At 42.0% G+C, this 27,858-nt stretch overlaps 1 long non-coding RNA gene across 1 annotated transcript; it reads right to left on the bottom strand.

The window, feature by feature from the left end:
- Positions 1–14,833: 14,833 nt before the first annotated feature.
- LOC113564109 lies at positions 14,834–15,516 on the bottom strand. Its single transcript, XR_003407796.1, has 3 exons — positions 15,432–15,516; positions 15,195–15,374; positions 14,834–15,139 (listed from the first exon to the last, which is right to left on the bottom strand). It is a non-coding gene; the product is annotated as an uncharacterized LOC113564109 (long non-coding RNA).
- Positions 15,517–27,858: the final 12,342 nt, after the last annotated feature.

Here is a 27,858-nt window from a genome sequence, read left to right as displayed (position 1 = left end):
CCCTCTGACCCTTGCTCTTGCACATTTGGTCTTGTCTTGCGGTGGGTATGTGAGGCATTCAGGTGTGCGAGTGGCAGTTGCAACTTGCCTTTCACAGGCAACGTGTTATGTAAATGTTTGCCTCTATCGCCGTTCAACGAGCTAAGCGCAAATTAAATTTGTTATGAATGGTGGGGAAAGCGTGTCAGCCGCAAGCCATGGGAATGCATTTATTAGCCAGAGAGTGCTTAAGAGGACACCCACTACTTTGCCATTAATATGGGTAATCTGTTAATATAGAAGTTTACAAAACTATGTATTCCAATACAGCGTTTAATAAGATATAGACGTCCGGCCAGTCAAAACTAGCTTCTAAGCTTGCTTACCTTTTATTTTCAATTATTCCATTTCGACAGGTACTACCTGTTTACAAAAAAGAGGACTTTTGGCAATGTTTCAAGCATATAGCATCAAATCTGAGAGATAAGTTCGAGACTGAGTTTGATTAGTTAGAGTATAACTAATGATGCAACCTTCTGAATGAAATCAATACTCCCTTGGCTAGGGAGAGTAAAAAAATACTTCCAGTCGGAATGAATACAGAAAATGCCTTCACATGAAGCACAGCACTGCCAGTGGTTAATCTGAAACCAAATAACAAAATCGGTTTGTAAGGCTCCGGAACTGAATGCCACTGTAAATTGCGATAGAAATACGCACACACAAAGTTATTATTATTTGTACCTTAGCCGTATTTCTTTGGTTGGCATTCAGAACGGCCAGCCAATTGGCTTATCAGATATCCGCCTTTGGTCACGCCCCTTGCAAACCGAATTTGCATGTTTATTGTGCGGTGGCTTTATGGCTGTAATAGCAATAATTAAGGCTTATTTACAAGCTCACAATGCCCGGCTTGGGCGATGGCGACAACAATTAGAGCGCCCTCGCCACGAGAATAACGACCCAACACAGCAGCCGAGGACAACAATTGCAGGGGCCACTGACTACAGGTAACAGCAGCTGGCCAACAGGATCCGACCATCCTGCGTCCTTGGGTGTGTTCGGTGCGAGTGTGTGGTCATTTGACGGCTCATATTGGCTCATATTGGTAATTATTTGCACATTGGGACAAGGATAACACACATGGAGCAGTGGCGGGGTGGTGGGGGTTGGACGAGGTGTTCGGGGACGGTCGAACGCTTTGATTAGCCGCACCACCCACCCACTCGACCGACCATCCACTAAACTGCCCGAGAGCAACACAATCAATGGCGGCTAAGGCAGCCAGAACTGCATGCCAATGCAGTTGAGCGGAGCTGGTACACAAAAGAAAACTTTGATGCACAACCGTTGAAAAACATTTAATTCAAATACATATCAAATACACGATTAATTCGCTTAAGATCATACAGCAAATAGCTTAAAAAGCTATCATACACCTGTATTTCTATAATTTCTATAATTTCTTTAATGAAACGGGGCTGACAAATATGCTTTTTTTCTATGTGCCGTTTGTAGCGTTCGGCTCGCAGTTCTCAGTTCTGGGACGCTTTTAGCTGGCAAATGAAATGAAATGCTTCCCGAATTGCCGATTGAGCTGAAGCAATTTGGTTTATATCTTTTATGTGCGCCAAACACAAACATTTTGCACGTAAAGGCAATAAACCCTGCACATGCCCTTTGTGTGCAAAACGCAGGTGAGGTGGCATTGAAAGCAAGAAGTATTCTGCTGGAGTGGAAGGAATTTCAGCGAAGCCGACTGGAAGCTCCCTGCCAATGACGATATCATTTCAAATTGTTTTCAATCAAATGTGACTTGCATCTGTAATTTGTATGCAAACGAGTAACGAGTTGCCCTCCCCGTTTTCCCCGCCCAAGCCCATCAAACTGATTTGTGATTGACATGCTGGAAATGCTGCGGAAATGGCTGCAAAAGAAAAGCTGACGCAGTGGCTGCCAACGGAAAATAAACTGCCTCGGAGGCAAACTCTTCAAAACCTGGCCAGTTGATTAGGTTTTGATCGTGTCTTGGCGATGCAATGGCGTGGGAATTGAATCTGGTTGGAAATCTGGTGGGAAATAACCTCCATTTCTCTCATCTATATCAATTAAACTATAATTCGATATTTCTAATATTTCACAGAGATCCGTTCCACAATAAAAAAAAAATATGATAGAAAATGTCATTTTATAAAATTAGTAATTATTTAAACAACAGCCTGTAAGTAAAAAAAACTATATCAACAAAATGAATTTACTACTCTCATTTATGATTTATGGGATTTATTAGAAGTTTCCGATTACTGAGCCCCATTTACAATTCAGAATACATTTACTTCAAATATTCACCGATCAATGGTAGGGCTAACCGCATGAGTTACATGGTCCATCAACTGCATTTGGGGCAGGATAAGGATATGGATTGGATCCACCGCAATTGTTACATGCATTTGGGGCAGGATAAGGATATGGATAAGGATATGGATTGGATCCACCGCACTTGTTACACGACTGTGGTTCATCACTGCACTTGTTGCATGAATTGCTTGGATATGGCGCAGGATATGGCACAGGATATGGTACAGGAAATGGATCTGGAGGCTGTGGCACGGGTACAGGATATGGTAATATAATTTCTTTAATCTTTTCTTTAATTCTTTGATCTTCTGCTGAGCTCGGTGGGATATTCCATTTTGGGAGTTTTGGCGGGCGATCTTCGTCCGGACATTTCATACAACGCTTGCAAATCCTCTTCGTACATGAAAACTTACATTTCAGTTTGATTCTAAGGCACCTACTTATGAACGTTCTGGGCCCTATTATTCCCCTCTCATTGTCATTTCTTGGCTCGCCCTCCAGTTCTTTGTAAGATCCACTCAAGCTCGCTCCGCAAAGGAACATGAATGAAAGGATCAAGATGGCAGCCTTCCACTTCATTTTAATATCGTGTCCGGCAGAATATGTCTAATCTGTCGTCGCAATCCAAATGTAAATTTTTCCTAACACTGTAACTTATAGGTATAAAAAAGCATGTGAAGGTGCTTTAGTTAATTAGATATGCCATATTCGTTGTGGTTACATTTCAAATTTATTTTCTGACGCTGCAATCCAAATGGAAATATTTTTTAACTGAGTAGCAAATATAAAAGCATGGAAAATTGTTTAATTTATTTAGATAGGCCATATTCGTTGTGCTCACATTTTAAAAGTATTTTTCCTTGAAAAGCCATATTTCGGATTCACTGCACTATTAGCGTAATTAATTTCTGTTGTTCGTGGGAAATAGCCCAGGGATATAGTCCAGGATAATGATTAGGACCAAACTATGGAACAATACACGATCTACTGGACTTGTCCATCTACTAGTGATGAACTAATTTATTTATTTACACCGCATTCATTGTTAATGTTCAACTATTAATGTGTTCATGCTTGCACTTTTCACGCATTTTCAACTGTAACTGTATTTAAATCAACTTTTATCATTTTATTATGGTTTTCTTTCGTTTTTCGTATTAGTTTACAACTTGTGTCTAACTTATTAAAATTGAAATATTCAAACAACTTGATGAAAACGACGTATATTTTTACATATTTTTACTTGCGTGCATGTTTGTCTGTCTCTTCTTTTATTTGTGCCCCTGGAGTTCGCAATGTTAATTAATTTATAATGCGCGTGTTAATTACTTAATGAAGCGAATTGTTGCATCCATTGTCCATAATGCACTGTGCATGTCTGTGGCAGCTTCACCCGATTGTGCAATGACCGATGACGGCCACAAAGGACTTCTTCATCAACAACATCATCATTTACTTTCACTGAACTTTGAACCAACCGAGCTGCCCACTTTTTGCCCCCCTTCATCAGCGTCTTTGCCGACGGCTTAGCCCACCTTTTGTCCGTCTAAGGGCCATTAGGATGGATATGCCAGCAGACCGCTCATTAAGAGACAAGAATGAAATCGGCGAGTGAAAAAAGCTTAGGGACTTTGGGACGCACACCGTGAAAACAAAGATATTCTTTGTAAAAATAGTATTCTTTTCTAGGAAATTAGCCCGTATTGTGTTGGCCCTGTTTTTGGAACATAATTAAAGGAGGTTCGCAATGTGATAAAAAGTACCCACATTTACACACTGATATTTCTTATCTTTGAAGGGCAACTGTACATCACGAATATAATTTAAATTCTAGCAAGAGAACGCGCTGTCGATTTCCTCGACTCTCAGATACCCATTACTCGGCAACAGGGAATGCAGCTGGGGGTTGAGGCTAAGGGTATACAAGACTCGTTGAAAATCATGTAACAGAAGGAAGAGTTTACGTCCATATAATATATTATATATATGCATTTTGCCAAGTGACCAAAGGACTTCCCAAATTTAGGTCTTTAAAGGGTCCTTGGGGCCGGTTTGTTTTCTGCTAAATTATGGCTCTCATAATTTAGACAAACACACAATGGCGAACACGGATTGAGCCGTTTATCAGTGTAGGTTTGAGGTTTTCGGGCTTTCCGGTTTTTTCACCTAAGAGCTTACACATGTGAGTTGTAGAGCTAAAGAGCCTGCGGAAATCTACTCGCACTGTTGATTTAGTTTGCACTTGTTGCGTGGCTAACAAATTGTTATCCTTTATTTATGGCGGATTTCGTCGCCATTTCTGCTCCTGCGGCTCTGGCTCCGGCTCCGACTCCGTTTGTGCCCCAAAAAAGCGGCAACAAGGCGCTAAGCGCATTAGCAGACTCCCTGGGAGCACTCCTGTGTGTCCTTGTGTGCCGGGGTTATTTATTGGAAGTGTGCCGAGTGCGGTGACAATGCGCTAATGTGCGACACACGCTGGGCATAAATTCAATTCTTATTTTCACTGCATTGCCGGAAAAGTTTTCGGCACACAATTTGAAGAGGCCGTCAGCTTTGAAATGGTTCACTTTTCCCCAAAGACCCTAATGGGCTTATAGATGGACTTTGAACACGTTTGAAAAGTGTAACGCTTTCGGAGTAATTTGCTTAAGATCTACAAATTTTCGATTAAGCTAAGTTTGAAGTTATTAGAACAATATTTCAAACATTGTGAAACCCTCCGAACTTATGGTAAAGTTTAAGTCTTTTAATATAGGCAAATAAAAACACAAACTCTATGAATAAATAAATATTGTAAAGATATATAATAAATCATACTCCTTAAAAAGAACAAATTAATTAAAGCAAAATATTGAAGTGTCTGATTCGATAAAAAATATGAGAGATCGAGCGCCAGCTAATGAATGTTGTCCCGCAGTGCGAGAGCGTTCAACATGTGGCATCTGCGGCACGCACTACCAGTAAATGGGGGTGCTGCATGTAGCCGAGACGAACTCCTTCACTTTTATGGCAATTGCGTTAAAAACACGCACGACAGGGCGCGAGGGTTAAGCGGACAACGTGTCGTATGCGCGCTCAAATCAAATGAAGCGCAGTTGACGGCAACATTGCGCTGCAAGTGTCGCATGTTTCTCAGTGTGGGTGACATTGCAACGTGACGAGAGTGGGAAAACGTCATATTGCGGAAGGGGGGAGGGATGCCTAGGTGCAGCAGACAGATGCCAGGATGCAGCTTTCCAAATCTGCCTTAATTTGCCATTTAAGTGACACTACAAGAGGCGGAATAAACCAGAGGTAGACATTGCATTCCATTTAGAAATCTAAAATTTAAATTACAAGCCCATTAATAACTAAGAAATTCAGAATATAAAATAATATGCGGCAAGTGCTCATGATTTAAGGGAAATCGAAAGGAAAAAACGTTGACAGCCAGCAATTAATAAACACGTGTAGCTCGGCATGTCGAAAGAAAAACTAATTAATTACTGCGGCCAGGCCTTTATGATTTTAATTCATACACTTTAGTTTTACAAATAGCCAGGCCAAATGATTTTATTGCCCTCGCAGAACCCGTTCCATAAATAAATATATATATCGATAAAGGGTGGCAGCCGGTTTTCCATCATTTGGCGAGCAGTCACATCCATCAACTGTCAAGCGACAAAACCGATTCGCGTGTGTTAGTTTCGGATTATTCATAAAAATCAGGGAAATACACTGGAATGCCGGGAGAGCACTAATAGCCAGTGTATTGACAACGACAGCAATTTTTGCTAGTCAAATAAATGAATTGAATTGTTGTTTACCGTTCGTGTTATTTGGGAATGCCATGGAATTGCATTTTTGAAAACGCTTTTCCAAACTGACAGCTAGAGTTGTATCACGAACTTAATTGCTATGTACACAATGCTATTGCCAACCGGAAGTCCAATGCGGCATAAATATAAATAAATGCAGATAGATGTGGGATACACGGTGCTTCCGCCGTTTCTGTGGCTTCAAATTTATTATCATAACAAGTATTGGATTAATTTCTTGGCTATTTCACTGATTAAAGTGAAAAGAAATGCGAAGGTTCTCGAATAACTGGCTGTACTATCCCTCCATTTATATTTTACAGGTCTATTTCATAACCTAATGAACTCCATGTGATTCGCCTCGACACACATTCGTTTTTTCGTCTTCTGCCCCCCCATAAAAACGTGATAGAAATTCAATCGACCATTTGGTATTTGGAGGCGGCATGCAAATTGACTGTACGGAAAATATTTCGCAATTAAATATTTAAAATGCAAGCACGCTGTCATATTTTGTGCCCATTTCCATTTGACTTGCTTGTTCCGCACATATTTTTTGCACTGCTCCCATTTCTGCGCTTGCGAATCAAATTGAGGCTACCAACTGTCGGTAATTTGCATATTTGAGCTGGAAATTGTCAACCACGAAGTGGGCTTAAGAGCCACACTCACAGGACCAGCTCTGCGGCTGATTGAAGGAGTCTAAACTGGGCTTTTAAATGGATATACTCGTGCTGCATGGGGATGGGGTGTGGTTCTGGTATGACAAATGGGCGTAGCTGGAAATTCATTGGACTCAAAATTGATTTATTATGCAGTAATTGTTTTGGCCCACTTCGGAGTCTGCATACAAAATGGGGTTTCGGGGACTAATAACACATTTAACTGCTCAAGCATTAAAATAAGTGCCTTGGCAAGCAATTGTCAATCAATGGTCAATGGGATCAATTGGCTAAGGACTTTGACACAGATACTCAGTTCGTGCGCTAATTAGGATTAGCAAAATTAGCTTCCAAACATTAGCTGTACGCATTGGTTATAATATATTGACTGACTTCTCACGGTGGCCTTATAAAATAGTTATGGCAAATGTTATCTCTTGCTTTTCACTTATCGGCTTTCAGAGTACCCCACTTTTTAAATAATTAAAGCGAAACACAGCTCTCGGCTTTCAAGTGCTTCTCGATTGTATTCTTAAGAAAGCCCACAAGCTGCTTACCCGAAATCTCTGCGGCCATCCCTCATTAAATGCTAAACAAAGTGTGCCCCTGATCCGGTCTTATCCTCGACGAATCCCGGCTGCTAAATGTCCGGCAATTATGCACAGACAACGTAAATTTCAATGATTTCATTGTGTGGCTTTTCATTTGGAATTTATTGCCCCAACGGCGCGAGATGGGGTTGTATGAATGGGATTTGGTTTAGCTGAGTGCAGAAAGTTGCAGGCCCTGCTGGCGGAAAATCAACATGAAAATAAAGTTTTATATTTATTATTTAAAATGGTTGTGTGTAATTCTGCGAGTGTCGACGGCGTTGGCAAATTAAATCGTTTCCATAAGCCCGCTTCGAGGCGAAACTGAACTCGGCAGAGGGCGCATTAAAGTTTTATTAATGAAGTGCTCGCTTTAAGCAAACACTTTGGCGACAAGCCCTTCGGGGAAATGCGGAAATAAAAAACCATTTTCTCATTCAATTTGCATTTTTCATTTCCATTTTACGGCGGTACAGAGGCCAAGTGCTGGCAAAAAAAAAAAATCAAAAAAAAAACGACAACCGAAACAAATGTTGCCCATCACACGCCGCTGTCATTCAATCCAAGATCAATTGCTGTAAAAATGACAAAATTATGCCAGCATCGTTATTTGAGGAAGTTTAGGAATTCGGGAAAATTTGCAGTGGATTTGGTCGCTTTCATTTCGGTTTAATCTGTTCGAATGACCGACGATCAAAAAAGAGCAACAATAACAGCGAAAAACTAGTCTGAGTTCCCATTTGACAGATTCAATTTGCTGAGCGGGAGTTTTGTAAACTCAACTGGGAACAATTCGTGCGGAAAGCGGATGGTTAAATTGAGTGTGTTTCTTCTTTGTGTTTGTGTTTGGCGATTATTAGGGAAAGCCCTACCCTAGAGGAATTCGGTCTTTAAGGTTGGGAGAGTCGTATGAGAGTGGGAGGAAAACCAAGATGTCTTCGAAATGTTCAAATGGAATTAAGTTTCTAACGTTATACTAAAATGATTTTTGGTTTTAAAGCTCTACAGACATATTATTAAATTTTAGCCAAGACTCCCCTTCACTTCTGCCGACTTTAAGGCTGTATCCGTCGGATAAGCTGCCCTTCCTGAACTCATATCTCAGGCAGCATCGTAGAGCAATTTCCACGTCTTACTTCTTCCTGCACATTATGTTCTCCTCTAAGTGCCGAAAAAGATGCAGCAGCTGGAAACTTTAGTATGCCCCAACTTCCCCTTCGGACTCGGTTCCTTGCCCCTCTATCTCCATCATCGTCAGCGACGTCATACAGGGAAACTAAAATTAGAGAGCTCTTAAAGAAAGAAAAACTTTTGGCACAGTAATGGCTTCATAACACGCAACATTACAGGGCAATAGAAGTGCGGGGGCAGCCGTAGCCCCCTGCTAATATGCAACTATATATTATGGGACACTATCCGGGTGGTAACTCCCCATCCTCAGCCGGCAACTCTGTTGACTTTGGCGGCACCTGCAGCAGCGGGTCCTGAAGGTCCTGGATCAGGACCTGGAGTTGCGCAACAGCTGCCAACGCGCAGCTAGCTGCCGTTAATAACTGTTATAGTTGTAATTATAATAAAACTTGACTCTATGCAAGGATAACGAAGGGGGAGGAGGGCGCTGCCACGCCCACGCGCATCTGCCGCCCAACAATCTCCGGGCTATTTGGCTGACTTCGCAAAGGATTTTCAGTCAACGCCAACCACAGTCCTGTTAAAGGGACTCGGAACTGAAGTAAATGTATCTTAAGCTCACTCACTGACTTATGGTGTTTGAAACGTGATGTTATATGAATTCTAGTTAGTTTTGTACAACAACAAGGCAAGCTGAATAAATATTTTTGATTGATGTTGAACTTGATTGAGCTTTTAATGGATTTTAGCCAGACTCTTAAATGTAATATTATGATATCACTAGATATCACTACTTATAACTAAATTTATATTTAAAATAACAAAAAATTGCGTTGTTTCAAATTAAACTCCTCGTAAAATATATAATACACACCCGAATACAATGTATCAGCTTATTAGAACTTCACGGACTACGTGCGTTTTCCCCATTGCCTTCCGGCTTGCAGATGTCGGCTTGCCATCTTGGCCATCCTGGCTCCTTGGCTGGGAAAATCCCGTGCGATTGCTGTTTGTGGCAATCGCTCGGCGATGCTTGAGCACACGGCAGACGCACTTGAGCTGGATGCCAACAGTACAACTCTCTATCGCGGCGAGTGTAACTGTCTAGGATTTTAATTAAAATTTTTACCAAAATAGCTCGCATCCGTGGGAACGAAGGCGGTTGGTGGGGGGGGATTGAGTGCTGAATAGTTGGCTATCCGGGAAAATTTATGGCCAGGAGAAAATCTGAAATCTGTACGCTGCAAAAACTATAAGCTGACATGAGCGGAAAGTTTTATCTGCACACATACCATCGCCATACGACTACGTACTATATATCGCTATTTCCCGCTCCGATCGATGCCACTTCGGACTAATGAATATTTTCGAATAAAAAGACGAGCGGTGGGGCGGATGGGTGTAATGCGACTGTGGCGCGGTTTCTTTGTTTCCTTTCGTCTTTTGTTTTGGCCGCGATGCTACATCTCCTGCTACTGCCAATTTTCCTCCCCGCCCACCCCCGCTTAGCCAACACCATCTTCCCCTGCAGCCATTAATGCCAAATGCCAAACGCGATTGCAAAGGCGTCGAAGCATGAGCTGAAACGGTCTGTGGGTTGAAAATTTTTCGGGGACAGTGTCATGGGACGGGTCGAAGAAATAGTTGGCAAAATAATAGGTGTTGTTTCTGAAAAAATGTTGAATTTTTAACAAATATATAAGCTAATTAATTTAATAACTTGAATTGCACAGAGAAGTATGAGCTTTGGTTCTCAAACAAAATTCGTTAAAAAGTCGATAACAGGCAGAGCGTCGATATATCGATATATCATATACTAAAAATTCACATTTTTGCTTTTTTATTAGTAATTTTTATATTTCTCCCTTGCAGGGTAAGGAACTAGACTAAAGCCTTCCCCCCAGTTTAATTTAGTTCCATGAGCTCATTTTTGTATAAAAGTTAAAGAAATTGTAGTACGAAGAGGTAATAATTTCGCGTATTTAGCCAGTTGTTACCCATCGTCCAAAAGAGGAATATTGGACCGCTTCGTCGCGCAATTGATGGTATCGATAGCAACGGCTACTGCGATTTGAATCGCAATAGAACTCAAAGCGCAAAACCAAATTGAAGTTTGCCGCGACTTTGGACCCCTTTTCCCGTCCAATAGCCTATCCCCTTGTGGCTTTGCTGTTTTCTGGGGTTTTTTAATGCTCGTTGGCTCCAGTTGCTTTTTTGCTGCCTGTTGCGGCTACTTGTTCTTTGCTTCGGCCATCGCATTTTTCTGGCTTTTGGCTTCTGACCATTTATGGTCCGCCCACGCCCCACGCCCCACGCCACACGCCCCCTCACCCCTTCGGCCACTGCCTGCTATATTTCGCGGACACATGCCAGCCTTTGGGGTTGTATCCGTTTTTTATGCCGTTTTACCAGCCACTTTCTAGCCGCGACTTCTGGTCAGCCATTTGCCATTTGCTTTTGCGTTTGCTACCAACCCAAAAGTTTAATTTAGGGACTCCGCATGTATCCACAGCTTTTGGCATTTTCTTCAGGGCGAAAAATCACCGAATAGCTTTTCTGGTAGAAGTAGTTGCCAGGTTACGCATGCAAATATGGTATATGGGACACATTTTTAGAAAACTCCTTCCGCAATATAGAGAATCACCATTTATATAATTAATCTTTCCCACGTTTCTGTTTCCCAGAATATACACACATAAATCAAAATATCATTATAGCTTTAAGCATGAAAATTTCTTATACGGCCTAGAGGTGTGAGCACTAGTCCTGCAATCAACCTTCAGAGTATCTGATACCATCCTGTCGTCTCTGGCTTTATTGGCGCACCTTCCATCTCAGCAGTTCACCGCTGAAGCTGTTGCATCGCTGCTTTCGGTTGACCGCCGGCAAAGTTTGTGGATTTTTCGGTTTCTTTGGGGCCGCTGCTGCGCCATTAAAACGGTCGTAAAAAGGCCGCCATCCTTAAAACAGAAGGAGCGGTGGGCGAGGAAGACGAGGAAGGCTCATAAAGCTTTGGGTGCGGCGGGGTCGTCTAAACTTTTTCAATTCGCCGCGAACACTCACGTACGTGCATATACACTCGTACACTGAACGAAGCTGGTATAAGAACTTTGGCTAGTCAGGCAGTGCCTTGACTTTTAGCTTCTTCCCAACTGCTTTTTATGGCCACAAGACGCTCCAGCCTCGTACATTTTTAGTTCTGCTCTCTTACTTGTTCGCCTATTTAATTTTTCGGCTGCTTCTTTGGGGACTTTTACGTCGACTTTTGTTTGGCGAAATTAAATTGTTTCGCCTAAAAACTTGCCGAAGCTGGGAAAATTTAATTTGTTTCTATATAAATATTGCGAAAGTGAATTTTAATCGTCCTGCACGGCACACCTCCCGCGTACGTTCGTTCGTCCTTTGAACATTCCTCGAAATTGAAACAATTTCCTTGGCAGCTGCTTGAGTAGCTCCGGCTATTCCCCGATCTCCCCGGAGAACGAAAGCGGAACGGGTTATTAGTTTTCGATGTTTTTTGTTCGCCAGCCACCGCCGGAATGGAGCGGAAATTGGTTTTTAAAAATCCATTATGGCCCTGAGACGTAGATCGCTCCGGGACATCCTGTTGATGATTTCGGTACCTGGGAGTTGATTGTGTTTGCAGGTCGCTTTAGTTGACGGCTTTCTTATCCCTCGCTTTGCCCTGAACCCGGTCCGTAATTAACCAGCGATTCTGGCCAACTAATTGGACAAGCCCTTTTCGACGTAGAAATCAACATAATTGCCGGAGCACAAAATTCCACTTTCAAGGATCGCAATTCGGGGGATTTTTCGTTGAGCGGAATTTCTATCATTGTCGGTTGCTCTTGGCGTTTCCTTGGCAATTGCATTTTTCCTTGGCATTCCGCCTCATTGCGTTTCGGCCCTGGCTTCTCCGAATTTTCGCCATCGTAAATAACTTGAGTATAAGTTGATGCGACACAGGCAGAAAATGTGTGCCACATGATTCATCAATGAAAATCATGATAGTAAAACCAAACACCAGAACGAGTGTACTATTTAAGTTGTCAATAAAAACCATCTTGCAGTACATGTAATAACTGTCACAATTGTTATAGTAATTTAGTTACTTAAGGTAAAAAAGTGGGTACAAAAATTCCTTTCCCAAGTTAAATTATACTTTCGGCCAGTCATACTATTTTAGTTTCCGTGCACTGTTCTTGGTCCTGCGATTTCCAGTGGCATCCGTTTCCACACAAACACACACTCTCACACGCCGGCAAACTGCAATCGATATCAAGATACACTTACAAAATTAACTATCGTCAACATACGTGCCTGGTAAATGCAATTACTTCGCGATTGACGATACTGCCATCCGAGGGCGGAATGTGCGGAGCAGTATACAGCTGGATTCTGCTGCTGCCGAAAAGGATACGCCGCATGTCTGAGGCACAAGGTCGCATATCGCATATGGAGCGTTCGTCGTTAGTTCAATTTGGGTTGCATAAAAGTGCATGGCAATTGCATTAAGCGACTAATGAATGCAACAAGCAATCAGGCAACAAACTGTTGCATTCAAAGCACTACTAATGAGTGGTTGAATTCAATTTAGACGAGAACTGCCACGGAAGACGTACTGAGTAAGGTGGCGAGACATGTAACCGAGTGGAACAAAATTCATTTGGCAGGTTTGCCATTCTCACTTGTAAACTGAAAAATTGCCAAGGGCGCCAGAACTCGCGATATCACAACCAAAACGCATAAATGTTTAAACAAGCCAGCGCAATCAACCAATGGCGCTTGAAGTGTGGGGCTGTAAATAAATTGCGCATACGACGCATGTTTGCCTGAGGTCAACATAATACAAAATACAAAAAAAAAAACAAATTATGGTGCAGTTTTATTTGCCATTTAGAAAGGGCAGGCGAAATTAACAAATTGTAATTAGGCTTAGGTGAGGATTAAAACCAACTTGTTGAATCAGGATTTTAATTGGGGCCCGTTGCCACATTGTCCTATGCCAAATTAAATAATGGCAGGGATTTTATGAATATGCATAGCCGGACATCGTTGAGAATCCAATAAATTAATTTGCAGAAACATTTTAAAATGTAAATTGCTGGCCAGCAAATGCCAGAAATAAAATCATCAAAATGTTTAAACTAACAGTTGTAAAGAAATTGCAATTTGATTTCGAAATGTGTGTTGTGTTGTGCTGTGTTGTGTCGCTCTATTTGGATCCTAATGAAAACCTCCAGCTTTTCCAAAGAAATTTAATTTTATTGCTGCCAGCTCTTTTGCCATCTCGCTCCTCGTGCTATCTATTGGCCAAGACAAATCTCGTTTGCCAAGATTCCACGGTAAATATTTGAAAAGGGCTTCCAAGCCAGCAATCGGGAAATCTCCCCTCCTTTGGGCAAATAGAATTGAGATAAACGCATCCTTTTGTATCGACTCGCGAGGATTTTGGATTTCGTTTTGGCTCCAGCGACTATCCATCTGGCCCTCCGTTCAGCCATTCCCCTCCTGAAATCGGTGGGCTTTTGCTGGGAGTTAACTGCGCCTCGTTGGGCCCACAAACAAATTTAATTAAATTGACTATAGCAATTTGCTTTGTGTGTGTTCTCGGAGGCGGAATGTGTTGGATGCTGGGTAACCGTTAAGTGGAGCGGCTTCTGTGCGCGGATCGGGCTTTTTTACACGACCAGATAGGCTAGCTTGGCCTCCAGAACTTAAATACCCTGTATTGGGTACCCAAACTAGGTGAGCTATAATGTATATTACAGTATTCATAGTTGTGCTCTGTAGAATTAAAGAATGACTTTTTTACGGCGCTTTAGAGGATATTTCGTAGTCGCATCATGCGATAAAACGTTAATACTTTGCTCACCCGCCTTTGGGAACTTTTATATTTTTTCGCGCTCCATAAACCAGCCAAAGCTCACGGCAAGTATGTGTATTTTTGTGGGTGTTACGTGTGGTGTGGGCGTGGCACTTTTCATAATTAATTAGAAGCTGACGAGTCTGGGCAAGTTTTAGCATCTAGCAAGCAGCACTAGCTTAGCCAGCTTGTCTAGTCTGAACCACTCACCTTTTGCTATTAATATAAGAAGTTTAGAGACAAAATGCGAGTAAATGGGGAGATATAACAGAGATATAAGCAGGAGCTTAAGGGGGCTTATAAGGTGAAATCCATAGAGAAAGTTGCTGCATCAGCTGCTGCCTTCTCCCCTCCTTTCATTCGGGCTCTTGCCTTTGGAAACTTAATTTGTTTATGCATAAACATGGTCTTAAGCTTCTCTTCTCTATGCGTTCAGATACTCAATGCATTACGCCCAGACTCTCGCCCGTTTATTTACAAACAATTTGCAGGTCTGTCCACACATGATGCATGAGCGTAAGGCAAGGAGGAGGACTCCAATTGAGGTTTCATGAATGGAAAATAATAACTAAGGCGAGAGCTCTGGTCCTCCATCTGCACAAGGGTCACCAAAATCCAGGTGATAAATTAGCAGGTGATTCATCAGGAAAGTTAGAGCTCTGGAATGATAGCCGGCTCTGAGGCTCTGAGGTCGATGAATTGCAACCGTTGACTTTTTGACCTCATTCGAATTTTGCCTTCACAAACTAAGTCAGCCTTGATGAGGTAAGAAAAAATAAGAAACAAATCATAAACATGTGCTAGGGCTTACCATGCAGGAATACAGAATTAGGAAGTAGATTTAAATTTTATCCCAAAGAGGTAAACGTAAGAGATACCTGAATGACTTGCAGTAATGCGCAGCAGTTGATTTACATAAGTACAATCTTTAAGAAGTTGTTCATTTGTTTCTGCTGGAGACCTTTAACCACTTGCAGCTCTACTGACTCTTCTGAAACTTTCATTGATCATTAAGTGAAACTTTGCCCATAAGTTGAGTAACTTTCACCTTCTGTTTGAGTCCCCGGGTGACGAAAGACCCTTTTCGTCCTGCACTCGTCCTCTCCTCTCGAATCTCGCTGTGTTGGCCAGCCGCAAATGGCAATGTTTATTAGCCATAATGATGCTGACAGTGCAGCAAGGACGACGGACCCAGTTGCCATGGAGAATATGTCCTGGTTGCCGGGACAGCGTGTCCTGTAACTTTGAATAAACTGGAAGTTTTGTGTGCGGCGAAAGAAGCAAACAACAAGAGCAAAAATCGTGTTCTGCTGCCGCCACTTTTCACTACACAATGAAAAATAATTGCATTTAAAACACAATGCATTTAAAACTCCAATAAACGCCGATCCCATTGATTTTCGTATAATTTAAACATAAATTTTTTTTTAATGAGTTATGCTAAGAGTACAGGCGCTCAAATAAGTCTAAGATATACCTGGCGTCGTACTTACTGTTTGTGAATTAATCCATAAAGGCTTGTAATATTTTGTGAAGTCTATTAACAATGAGTATGTATTTCAGTTTACTTTTCTTTGTGTAGTTTCCGTCTGTCACCTTCTGCCCCTTGACAATTTTACTTGGCTATTTATAACTGTCATTGCCTGCTTGGCTGGCTGGTTGGCTGTCTTTGTTGTTGGCGCGGAGCATCTTTATTCCGTTTTGTAGGTGAGTGCGGCGCAGGATCCTTGTCCGCTGGAAAGGCTCACCAATCACTCGGCGGCCGGCGCAAATTGCGGTCATTTCTTGTTGTCGCCTCCGACGGCGGGAATTACAAGCCCCAAAGTGGCTAATTTGTCACTCAAGAGGGCAGCCAAAGTGGCAGGCGGACAGCTGGCCATGCAAAGTCCTTAGTACTTGCCTGCAGGATTCCAGGTCCTTGGTCCTCCGGCCGGATCCTGGTCTTGGCCCTAATTCGATCATCCGTTCGAGTGCCTGCGAATCAATTGCTCATGCCGTATGAACGAGAATACCCGTATCCTGGCACATCCTCTGAGCAAATGTTTTGCCTAGCAGAATAACAAAGGATATCGGAGTCCGAAGCGATTCGCATGTCCAGTTTATCCCCTCCATCGCCTTTATTGCGATTTTATTGAGCAAAAATGCAACTTTTGAGCATGCAAAATGTTTCGCATGAATTGCCAATGCCGGGGGCGTACCAAAACAGGGCAAGTCGGACTGGAAAATGTCTGAGCAGGAAAAGCAAAGCAGATCGGGAAATGAAGTCGCGCTAAAGGCTAAATACCCTTCCTGATACTGTAACAGCTATCAAACGGAAAAGGAAATCAATTTAAAGTTATGCGACTAGGTCGATTAAATAGTTTAAATATTTTATTCTTTTGTTCTCTCCGCGCATTACTATTACAATAATTAGGACATATATAGACATATAGCGAGTTGAATAAATATTAAAAATTTGTCAAATTAAACAATATAATTGCTTGGACAAATTCCATTTGATAATCTCAAGACTCTCACGTAAAATATGAGAAGCCCCACCCATTTTAAAAAGTTTCTCATCTCTGTCGGCTGGTACAATGCAAATGTGCATTGCATCTGATTTTCGTTTGGCAATTGGATTTGCGTACTCGAGGATAAACATTTCAATTGCCGTCCGGAGCAAATGCTTCATTACCTTCCCCTCGACCCCTTGGTTGGCGATTCTATTCCCTGCTCTTTGGCATTGTCTGGTTAGCAGAAGTTTTCCAATCTGGCAAATCTGGAAATGCGAAACGAAGCGCAACTATTGCAAATTAATTTGGCTGAAAACGGTCGGGGAGATCAAAAGCGGTGGACCCTTGCCAGTTCACCTGTCGTTTCTGGCCGGCCACACATGTTACTAAATTATGCAAATTAAAATATTGTACACATAATTACAAATGTAAATCGCATTAATATTTCAATGTGAACGAGTGTGAATAGTCCTGGCAAAGTCGATATAAATTTGCGGTCAACATATCACTGGAGCCACTCACCTTCCTGGAAAAACTGTTTACACATGTGGATAAATATCGTGCTCACACGTTTATTTATAATGCGTTCGATCCGTCTCGATTTGAGTTTTTTTCCTTTTTTGTTAGCATTGACTCTGTTTTGCCAACGCGAAATGACCGCAAATGATTTTTATAGTTGAGTTAATTGAGGTTCGGCGCGCGGTTTTCATTTGATTAAGTTTAATAATTGCCACGAGAAAAGCACAAATATTTGCAACCGACCGAATGAAATGTGAGTTTGGTGTTGACTTCAATCAATGCTGAAATACAGACATATTTAAAGTTAAATCAATATTGGATAACGAACAGGGTTAAATATGCAAGAGAATGGACCAGAAACCGCAAAGGGTTTAATTTTATAATTGATATGCTCTATACAAAACACTAAAAGACTGTATATTTAATTGGAGTAGTATGTATCTCTGTTTTTCCAAAAATCAACACTCCAATTACTTTTGGGCAACGGTATTCACTGTTTATATAAAATTGTACTAGTTATTGGCACAACAGTTGGTTTTCATACATTTTTGTGTTACCAACTCAGGTAGACGGGGTTTTGTTAAAACATTTATTTGTTTCTCTCTTTATTCATCGAATGTATACTTCTTATGTTATGTTATACTTGTGCTGGGAAACACTGTTTAATGTTATCCTTTTTTAATAACCCACTGAATTGGCAAAGCAAATAAGAGACTAACCTTCTTGATTAATATTCCATTTAAACATGCTGTTTTTTATGAATTGGAGTGGAGCTTATAAAGGTTAATGCACTCGCAGAGTTCCTCTGACTGACCTATCGTAAGTGCTATTATTGTTTCAACTACATATGTAGATTGATTGCGCTTATTTATTTTTTTGCCGAGTGGCCAGCGCTGATATATTAGTTACACTTGCTGCCTTTTGGCCACGTTTGCGTTTGCTGTTGGTCGGCCATTTGTTGTTTTTCCTGCTCGCTTTGTTATTTATATGCGTGTGCGATGCATGTGGAAACATGGCAAAAAGAAAAGCGAGGAAGAACGCGACCGGCGGCCACATGCTGTGGTCAGCCACACACATCAACGGGCCGGGAAAATGGTAAAAAGGACGAAGGACCGACCGGCGAAAGTTATTTACTGCAAATCGGTTGAGTGAAGCGCGGATCGCAGCTGCTGCCGAAGCTAGCTTTAAAAGCGCTTCATGCTCGCTGGGTTCAATTAAAATTTGGGAAAATTATTTAAAAACTAACAAAACGGGAAAACTTTTGCTTTCGCCCCAACCACACCCACACCCCCACCACTTGAAATTAATTGAGGCCATGCCCCCATGCCTCATCGAAAGGCAAACTTACTTGCACTGATTTATTTTTTATAGTTTGCCATTTAACATCAATTTGGGTATCGAGTGCCTGGACCAGAAATTGGCCAACTTTATTTTTGGCTTTGTTTTGGCCAAAGCCAAATAGAAACAAAGGCTTTCGGCAAAAGGATTTGAGTTGTGGAATTTTGCAGCGGAGTTCAGGTAATTAGAAAGTTGACTGCAATTTCAGGTTGGAAAAATGCTTGTGAAAAGTTAAGCAACTGAAATTTCTATTTAAAAATGTTTAAATCTATTTCGCCAATGCAAAATTCAATACAATAAGTGAAGCGTTCTAAGAATATTGTTAAATTTGACGTATAGTTTGACCAAAGACATTTGAGTATTATAATGTTTTTGGTTTGACCACTGTTTAAAGAACAGAGGGTGAATTAGTACTTAATACTTTTTATAACCATTTTTATATTTCGAATGTTGTCAAACAATTCAACTCAATATGACATACCTTAATAAAAAATGCAATACGTTTGAGCCTCGAGTTTGGTTGGGGACCAGAATATATCTGGCCTGCATTTGTATTAGCCTTCGTCCGTTGTTTGCCCCCCTACCTTACGGTAACTTATCTTGTCCCATCTTGTCCCACTCAAGGACGCATCTCATCTCGGTTTTGAACTGCTGTCGCCACTCGAGAATCAACAAAAATATTTTCCAGATGTCGACAGCAGGCAGAGGACACTTTTCAACGGCCACTTCTGTTGGCCAAAAGTGATTGGGCCAACTCAGCTGCAGATGCCTTAGCCTCTGACTGCAGATGCACTCTCCTCTTCGAATGCCCAATATCTTCAAGGGTCCTCCGACCGAAGGCGTTTGGGGACATTTGTCTAACGATGACAGACCGGAAAAACATATGGACTGGTCCCAGACTTTATCAGTGGCCTTCAGAAGGCATACTGTAGAGCTGGCCAAAGTTATGAGCCGGGGCCAAGTAATTAAACGTAATTTAATTTGGCCCACAGCTGAGCACAGACACAGAACAAACTAATGAATTCCGCGCGAAAAGTCAAGAGAGCCGAGAATTTATGATCACGAAAAGGAGGCAAAGTCGAGTCCTTGACAAATGTTCGACGTTAGACGACGGCGGAAGCGACTTAGTGCTCCGAAAATTTGGCAATAAAACACTTGGCAATTACACTGGCCGGGACTAATATTTCTTGCAACGCTCTCGTCAGCGGGGCATTTTAATTTTGCCCAGCTTAATTTAATGAAGACATTTCGTTTGAAGGTCCTGATTTAGGCCCTTAACCCTTCGTTGGCATAAAAGGACCCTTAAACATTTCACGCAGTTTTTCCGCAATTTGCTGAGGGACTCTTAATGCAACAATTGTTGCAGCAATCGGGGAAAAGGGACCCTTGGCCATTGATGGCTCTTTCCCGCCCCATCCTGTGCTTTCTGCATATGCACATATAAATGGCTCGTTCAGGGCCCAACAACATGCGGGATGTTCGCGTCATTTATGCAAATGAGGCCAAGGATGCGATGTCCCATTTAAGCTCGGCCATTGTGCGTGGTTCCCCTCCCGCCCTTCACTCTCCTCTTATCCTGCAGCTGGCTGAACTGATCGATAATTGTCAGCAGCCATACAGAATGGCAGCGAAATGGCAGCGAAATGGCCAAAAGCGACATCACGCGAACGTGCCTCACATGCCGCCAAATTCGATGGGGAAGCGGCTGCAGTTTTGGAAACACATTTCCATACAACTTTCCAATTGAACGGCCACGTTGTCTCGACTTTGGGCCAGGAAAGTGAGAAAATGTCTGTAAGCCGGGCGAAAACTTTAAAATCAGTTTGCAGATTGCCCAGACAGTTGTGAAACATAAAACCGAAGCCCTGTAGGGTTTGGTAAGTCTTTGTTTTCAGTTGAAAGATTACTTGCGCAGATTTTAAGCTAAAGCTATTTTCCGGGTATTTCTCACTTTATGAAATATTTGTACAAATAAGTTACCACTTTCAACGATTAGTTATTTACCTTTTAAACTTTATGTCATCCATTCGATGATTCTCTGTTTTCAGCTCCCTTTCTAAGAACCATTTATTGGCCATTAGGCTTATAAATAATATTTCACTGGCCCGAAAATAATTGGTCTCTAATGAAAATGGACAAGTGATTAATGAGCCGAAAATGATGTGGCATATTGAACAACAATTACAACAAGCTTCCCACTGTGTGAAATATTTTCGGCAATGTGTTGCATTCTCGCCATTTTCCTTTTCCATCAGATTTTCATTAGGCCCGCCAGATGGCGGTCATTCCAGTCCAATATTTCGACACTTGGCGACCCCTCAAACATTGTTAATTAATTAAAATTCAATTAGGCCCCGCTCCTCGCGATTTTTGGCCGCGCAAACTGTCTTGTCTGCCGTCTTTGTCTTTGAGCTGTTAATTGGCAACACGAGGCGGGAAAGTAATGCCGCGACGCATTTATTAATATTCATTATACGCACTGTTGTGCGAGTCCGTGGCATTTGCTTAACCCAATTCCGTTCTCCGGGCAGTTCCCATACTTTACCATTTCCGTTCTTACTACTGGTTCAAAAAAAACTTGTTTAACCTTTTGTTTTCGAGCCACTCTTCGCTCCTTTGGTTCTTTATCTTTGCCTGCATTGCCTTTGACACTGCAGCACTCGGTGTCCTGCGTCCTTGCATTCCTGGTTCTTGGTTCTTGGTTCTTGGTTCCTGGTTCTGTGTGTGATCCTAAGTGTGCATAAAATATGGCGCTAAAATGCAGTGCCACCTCCCAGTTTTCCGTTCTGCAGACCCACACAGCGTCGGGCACATTTGTTAGCCTGGTTTTTATGGCCACGTGCGATGTTTAAAATTTACTCGGCTGCCAGCATTTTTGCCCCAACTGGAGAGTTGCTTAACCCCAAGGCCCACTCTATATCCATGTCCTATGCCGGACTGACAGCTGCATTGATTTTATTTTTTACGATATTGGATACCATCGAACAGCATATTTGTGACTGGAGTTTTGTTGATTTCCCGTATTTACTTAAATGCTTGCCATCGAGGATCTCCTTAAGCTCAAACACAATTTCAATATTAAATTTCCGTTTATTTGCTTGCCCAAATTGGATTTCATCTCTTCATGACGGCACGCAGCAAATGAATTTTTCAAAATCTCCCGAAACAACCGCAGCGTGTCTGTGTGTGTGTGTGTGTGGGATCTATTCAAAGTGTCAGAAAAGACTCGCTGCCCCAGAGATTTACTACAAATTACGGAGTCTATCCTGACCGCACATCGCCGAGTTGAGAGCCCAGCAGAGTGACCTTATCGGCGGACATGCATCTTGGCCCCATGCGGATGTGCGCGGCACCAGAGTGGCAGGAGGAGGAGGAGGGGCAGGACCAGGTTCAGGTCCATGACCAGCACCCAGCCCCAATCCACTGTAAAGGTAACCACTGGCGCTGTAATTGAACCGGAAAATTACATATTTCAAGCTATTTTTACGCGGCGCTTATGGCGGACGTGAGAGCAGCAAGTGGAGTTGTTTGTGGTCAGCAATGAAATAATTTATTGTTGCCTTCTTGGGCAGCCCCGCCACCTGGCCAAGATGGGGCCGCCAGATATGAGCCGGGCGAATGCCTCACATAATTACACCTTAACCCGCCGCATCGGATTGGCGCGATTAAGCAGAATGTGCCAGGAGTTCCGGGATCCCCTGGCATCCTGGACTCGCCCATCGACCTGGGTGAAAGAAATGTGGCACTGCTGGGATTTATCGCGGCATCAACGCTAACTGCTGCGGACAGTCCACTTACACACAGTTTAGTTAATCGTTCCGGCATTGAAACTGGAACAGGTAGATAAAGCTAACATTGCAATGGATACCTGCTGCTGAAGTATATCTAGATACTTAGATTTGTTCACAAATGCTTCACTGCTTTGGCTACAATTTCACTATATTATGTTATATACAAATACTGATGAACAGATAACTTAGTAAGCACAAAATAGATGTAGGATTTGACAATTCATTAATTTGATTATACTTGTAATAGCGAAAGTCATTTTATATTACATTTACTGACGAATGTTCAGCCTGGTTCATACATTTTGGCTGGTGAAAACACTTTCCAGACCCCCTTGAGTGTTCTGGCCAATTTAACCGGAAAAATTCCCCAAGCGGGCTATTCAAATGCAACCTCCGACACTTCGTCATCGTCTCGCCAATTGGCTCTCCAGTGGAGGATCCATTGTCTTATTCTTGTGGCAAAAGCACTTGCCAAAAAACGAGCTGCTGCTGTGGCAAATTCCGTGCAATTCATAAAAATTAATTAAGAGCCCTGGGGCCAGCTGCCAACTACTTGACCAACAGCCCGGAGGGAACTTCTGCCTGCTCCTCGGCCCTTCGAGTGGCACAAGATATTGCCAGTGTTATTGTCTTGTTGTTATTTCAGACTATTGACCAGTTCGCACTTCAAGTTTGTTTGCGTTTGCCGGTCAGCTTCCTTCCTCCTCCCGCTTCCTCGCAAGCTCTCCAGCTCTCCAGCCCTCCTCCTACTGCTGCACTTTGAAAAGATCCGAGTGTTTGTCTCCTCCAATTCCGGAGGACAGTCAAGAGCATTACGGTCGAGACATTACTTCATCATACCCTTACTCTGGTTATAGATGCTCAGCTGCGCAGGGAAAACCGAAAACCTACCCTGAATTACCATATTTCGTTAGTAGGAAGGATTTTATTACAGTTGTTAATACTGTTACCACCTCTCCACATGGAAAACTATAGGGCAACTGGCTTAAGTGCCTGCTTAAATCCACACATTGAATGTTCTTATCTATTTATATAAATATTTCTTATCTCTTTATTTCAAGCAATAGTATATATTTCAAGGGAAAAAAATAATAAATTCCTTGCCATTATTATTAAAGGACACTGGTCACTATAATTCTTTAATATTTATAATTTAATAGTCTTACTAGCAAAAGTTTCTCGTAATTACTTTTATTTTGAAAACAAGGGCATCTTCTCGTTGGCTCTTCAGGAGATCTACTAATTTCACAGACTTTCCGCTTTCCCTCGCCGGTTTGTTTAAGTAGTTATTTCATTTTTCACTTGCACTTGCCTGCTAGGTTGTGTTCTCCCAAACCAGACCAAACCAAGCCAAGCCAGAACAGGACTGAACCGGACTGAACAAACCAAAGGAGCCGACCCACCGGACCCATCCGACCCATTCCGACCCGGTCGGAGATAAGCCAGCTGATGTCTGACCACCGAAGTAAACTTGCGAACTATAAATTTTCGACGAGCTGCTGCGGTTGGCAGGGGCCAACTTTAAGGCATAAATCGATGTCAACGCCGTTTAAAATCGCATTTCCAGTGGCTTCGCAAGTGCGCAACTCTAATTATGAGTGCCACTCATTTCCATGCCGCAGGATTAGACGATTCCATGTTTGATTAGGCAACAGTTACGCTCGGAGTTTCACGGCTCCTCCCGGCTAATGCGTTTTCAATCATCCCAGTCGACTAAGTCGATCCAAGCGAATCGAGAGGACGTCGAGAGTTGCGGAATTCTCCTACTAATGAAGGAGGGCGAAGAGATTTCTGGCGGAACGGGAATTCACTTCACAAGTTTCCCTAATGGTTTTAAGCGTAATGAAGCCGGAAATTAGTACACATTTCGCACTGCGGGCGGGCTGACACATAAGTCAATTGACATTGCTTCCTCGGTACTAAGCATTTAAAATTATTGGTTAGCTATACTACGGCATTTCGGAGGAAAACTTAACTGAATGTTTTAATTTCCAATTCAATTATTCATAGAAAAGTATTATATAACCGAAAACTAATTATTTATTATAATTAACAAAAGTTATCTTCTACCACTAACTTTTTCTTCTTAAATGTCGGCTAACTATTTGAAGTTTGGCACTTATACCTCAAAATATACTATTTTTTGCGTGCGAAAAGTATAAAATGGAATACCAAATATAAAGATCCTATTTTTAATTGCTTTATTATGCGGAGAATAAATAATCTGTGAAAATTGCTTATCCTTGCGCCGTTTATCGCTCCTTGACGCCTGAACTCTTTTGCGGCCTTTTCACTTCTAACAGCATTTTCGCCATTCCCAACTGAAAGCTTCTTTCTGCGGTCTGTGCTATTTAATTCGTTTTAAGTTTGAAAACTAAAAGTTGCAGTGTTGCCGCTTTGAATTTCGCAAAAATGGATAATTATTTTAGCAAATTGTGCGAAAAGGTTGAGCAAAACTTGTAGACTCTCATCTCCTTTGCCACACGGCTCACCAAACGCGAGGTGTTCGCCCGTCCCTAAGATTTCAGGTTCTGCTTCTAGGCCAACAGCTCAACAGTTAAACAGCTAAACAACAACGGCGGCAGAAAGTCATAGTACAACTCCGTCTTTCGGCAGATACGGAGAACTTTCAGAGCACCCCTCGCCCTGTCCACATTTTAATTAGTCGCATTTGTTGCAAGCCAACCGATTTAATGCACTCGAAATCATTTCGCAAAACTTTCCAGCGCCAGCGGTTTGGGGGCGAGACATTCAAACCTCCTCCTCGAAATGAAATAATTGCTAAACGTTCTTGGAATGCAAAGTAGTGATAGTTAACCGAGTGGATATGTAAGCGGGCGGGTTTGTCAGTGAGAGGAGAAGTGGGATGTAGCTGTTCTGCGATTTGCAATCTCCATAAAATTCAACATATTAAAAAACCGCATTGTCACTACGTTAATAAAAGCGTAACTTAAGGAAAAGCAACAATTATGCGAGAGAGCACTTCAATTTCTTGCTTCTTTCGCCAATTATTAATAAAAAGCAGACATAGAGAAATAATAAAATCCCTAATATATTCAGTTCCATTTTCTGTTGACCAGATTTCACGCTGGATTCGGATTCAGGAACGAGTTTCCCCACATAAAGCCACGTGTAACAGTCCCTCCCAGAAATCAGCGACAGCGGGAGATACCACCGAACCCAATCTGAAGCCCCAAACCCCGACTTTCCCGGAGTTGGCACTACGTGCCGCGCATGGCGAATGGGGAAAAGTCCCGGCATTGGGAGGAACTTTTAACACAATTTATAAACGCTACACAATTTATAGAATTTTTGAATTAAGCGAAAATGTATTTCGGTGTGTGTCGTCTGTTGGCGGCGCCAGCAGAAAAGTTGTGTCGGCCGCAAAAGTTGCCCAGACTCCAGCATTTGCAGAAAACAAACAGCCAGACGCTTGTGGCAATTACCACAGCCAAGTAGACAAAAAAAGGAAGTTTCTTGGACTAGATGGGCCAGCTGGCCTAAGCTCTTAAATTGTGGGCACAAAATGCAATTACGAAATATTAACGCATGCATTTACATAATTATTAAATTGGGTTATCAAACATAAACCGATTTGTATTTATGTTTCACTTTGGCTTGCGCACTTGCAGTCTAATTGGTTTTCCACGAAACAAAATGAAAATCGCAGCCCACAAACAGAAATATCAATTACTATTAAATCATAAATATAATTTCAAATTATTTGCACCGAAATCAAATCAATTTCATTGATAAGGCGTAAAAGGAAAAAAGCGCCGGATTTAATTTATGAATTCCAACTGTATAGGGAATTGGCTAAATGTTATTCTGCACTGAGAAGAGCGTAAATGAAAAATATATTCCATAGAATATTTAATTAGCAATTGAAAACACTAATGCAAAGCACTCGGTTGGAAATTGAAATAAAAATGTCCCTAAACTAGGCGTCAAATTGTAAACAATCTTTGTTCAGCGCATTCAATCTAAATTAAAATATGTAAATTGCGCTCTATTTGAATAAGGCTCTTTTAACAAGAATTAGAATTAGAATTAACAAGAATTCCATCACAGAATTTCCTTTTATTTCCTTAGTCAACACTTTTAACCCGCTTCTTGACCTAGAGTACACGGCTTCCATGGCGAAAAACATAAGGAGATGTCAATTTGATGGCGCCTTAGTCAAATAAATCGAAATGGACGAGAAAAATGCAGCTGGCCAAACAAAATCGGGGCTTGCCCTTCTGGCATAAATTTCAAATAAATTGGCACACGCAACTCCAGCGCCGCACAATGGAAATGAAGACATTACGTATACGCCACTTTGTACCTGCCAGCGCGGAACGTGCTCCCTACGAGACCGAAAGGGGAAATGTATTAGAAACGGAAACAGCTCAAGGGAAACACTTGATGGGGCAAAATACGATTACGATTACCCCCGAAAGAAGGTCGGCGGTGGTGGCCAGGTTCGGTGGGGTGAAACAATTTGTTGAGTGCGAGCAACAAGTAAGCAGCAAGGACGAAGGTCCTTTTGCCTCCTCAGCACCTCAAGGTGCCCGGCCAGAGACCAACTATCGAAACTAGGCAACTGTAACTACGGCGCTGCAAGGAGCAAAGGACGATGGGCGGCACATTCCTTGCAGACGGCGCGCCGCATAAAAATTTATGATTATGTTAAAATGTAAAAGTGGCAGCAGAACCAGCAACGGAGCTGCGGAGATCCAGGCACATTGCAGCAGGTGAACGGAATCGTGTTAATGTCCTTGCCAGGGATGAGCGAATGGCAGAGAAAAGTCGGGGAACTGATCACTAGTTACAAAAATATATATAAGTGTAGGAGAATTTGTACACATCAATGATTACAACTTATTACATTTTAAGCTGGTAAAATAATTCATCCTTACCTGAAGCACGCTTAAATAGATTTCTGCTATTATAATATATTTTTAGACCATCCTTCTATTTTGGTAAGCATTACGAAGGCGCTCTTCTAACATTTTCCATCTCTGAGTTGGCTTGAAGTATGGCGGACACGTGCTCTTCTCCGGCGAGCACGCTCTTATCTTGGCCAACTGGGTCGCCTTGAGGAATATAAAATATGATTTTTCTGCTTAACAAAAATGCGACAAAACTGATGACGGCAACATCGCGGGTATTATGGCAAATAATGACACTACAACGGCAACAGAAACACCAACAAATGATAGCAGCTTGCTGCATTATAGCAAATTTTTAGCATTTTCCTCGCTGTTTGCGTTAGATGCCATTTACGGGCCCTGTCATCCTGTCATCATTCAGCGGAGTACCAGTTTTGTTTAACATTCAAGCTTGCAGGATT

The sequence above is a fragment of the Drosophila erecta genome, unplaced genomic scaffold (assembly GCF_003286155.1).
Source record: "Drosophila erecta strain 14021-0224.00,06,07 unplaced genomic scaffold, DereRS2 tig00000055-arrow-pilon, whole genome shotgun sequence".
Classification (NCBI taxonomy): domain Eukaryota; kingdom Metazoa; phylum Arthropoda; class Insecta; order Diptera; family Drosophilidae; genus Drosophila; species Drosophila erecta.
This window is presented reverse-complemented; position numbering and strand designations above follow the sequence as displayed.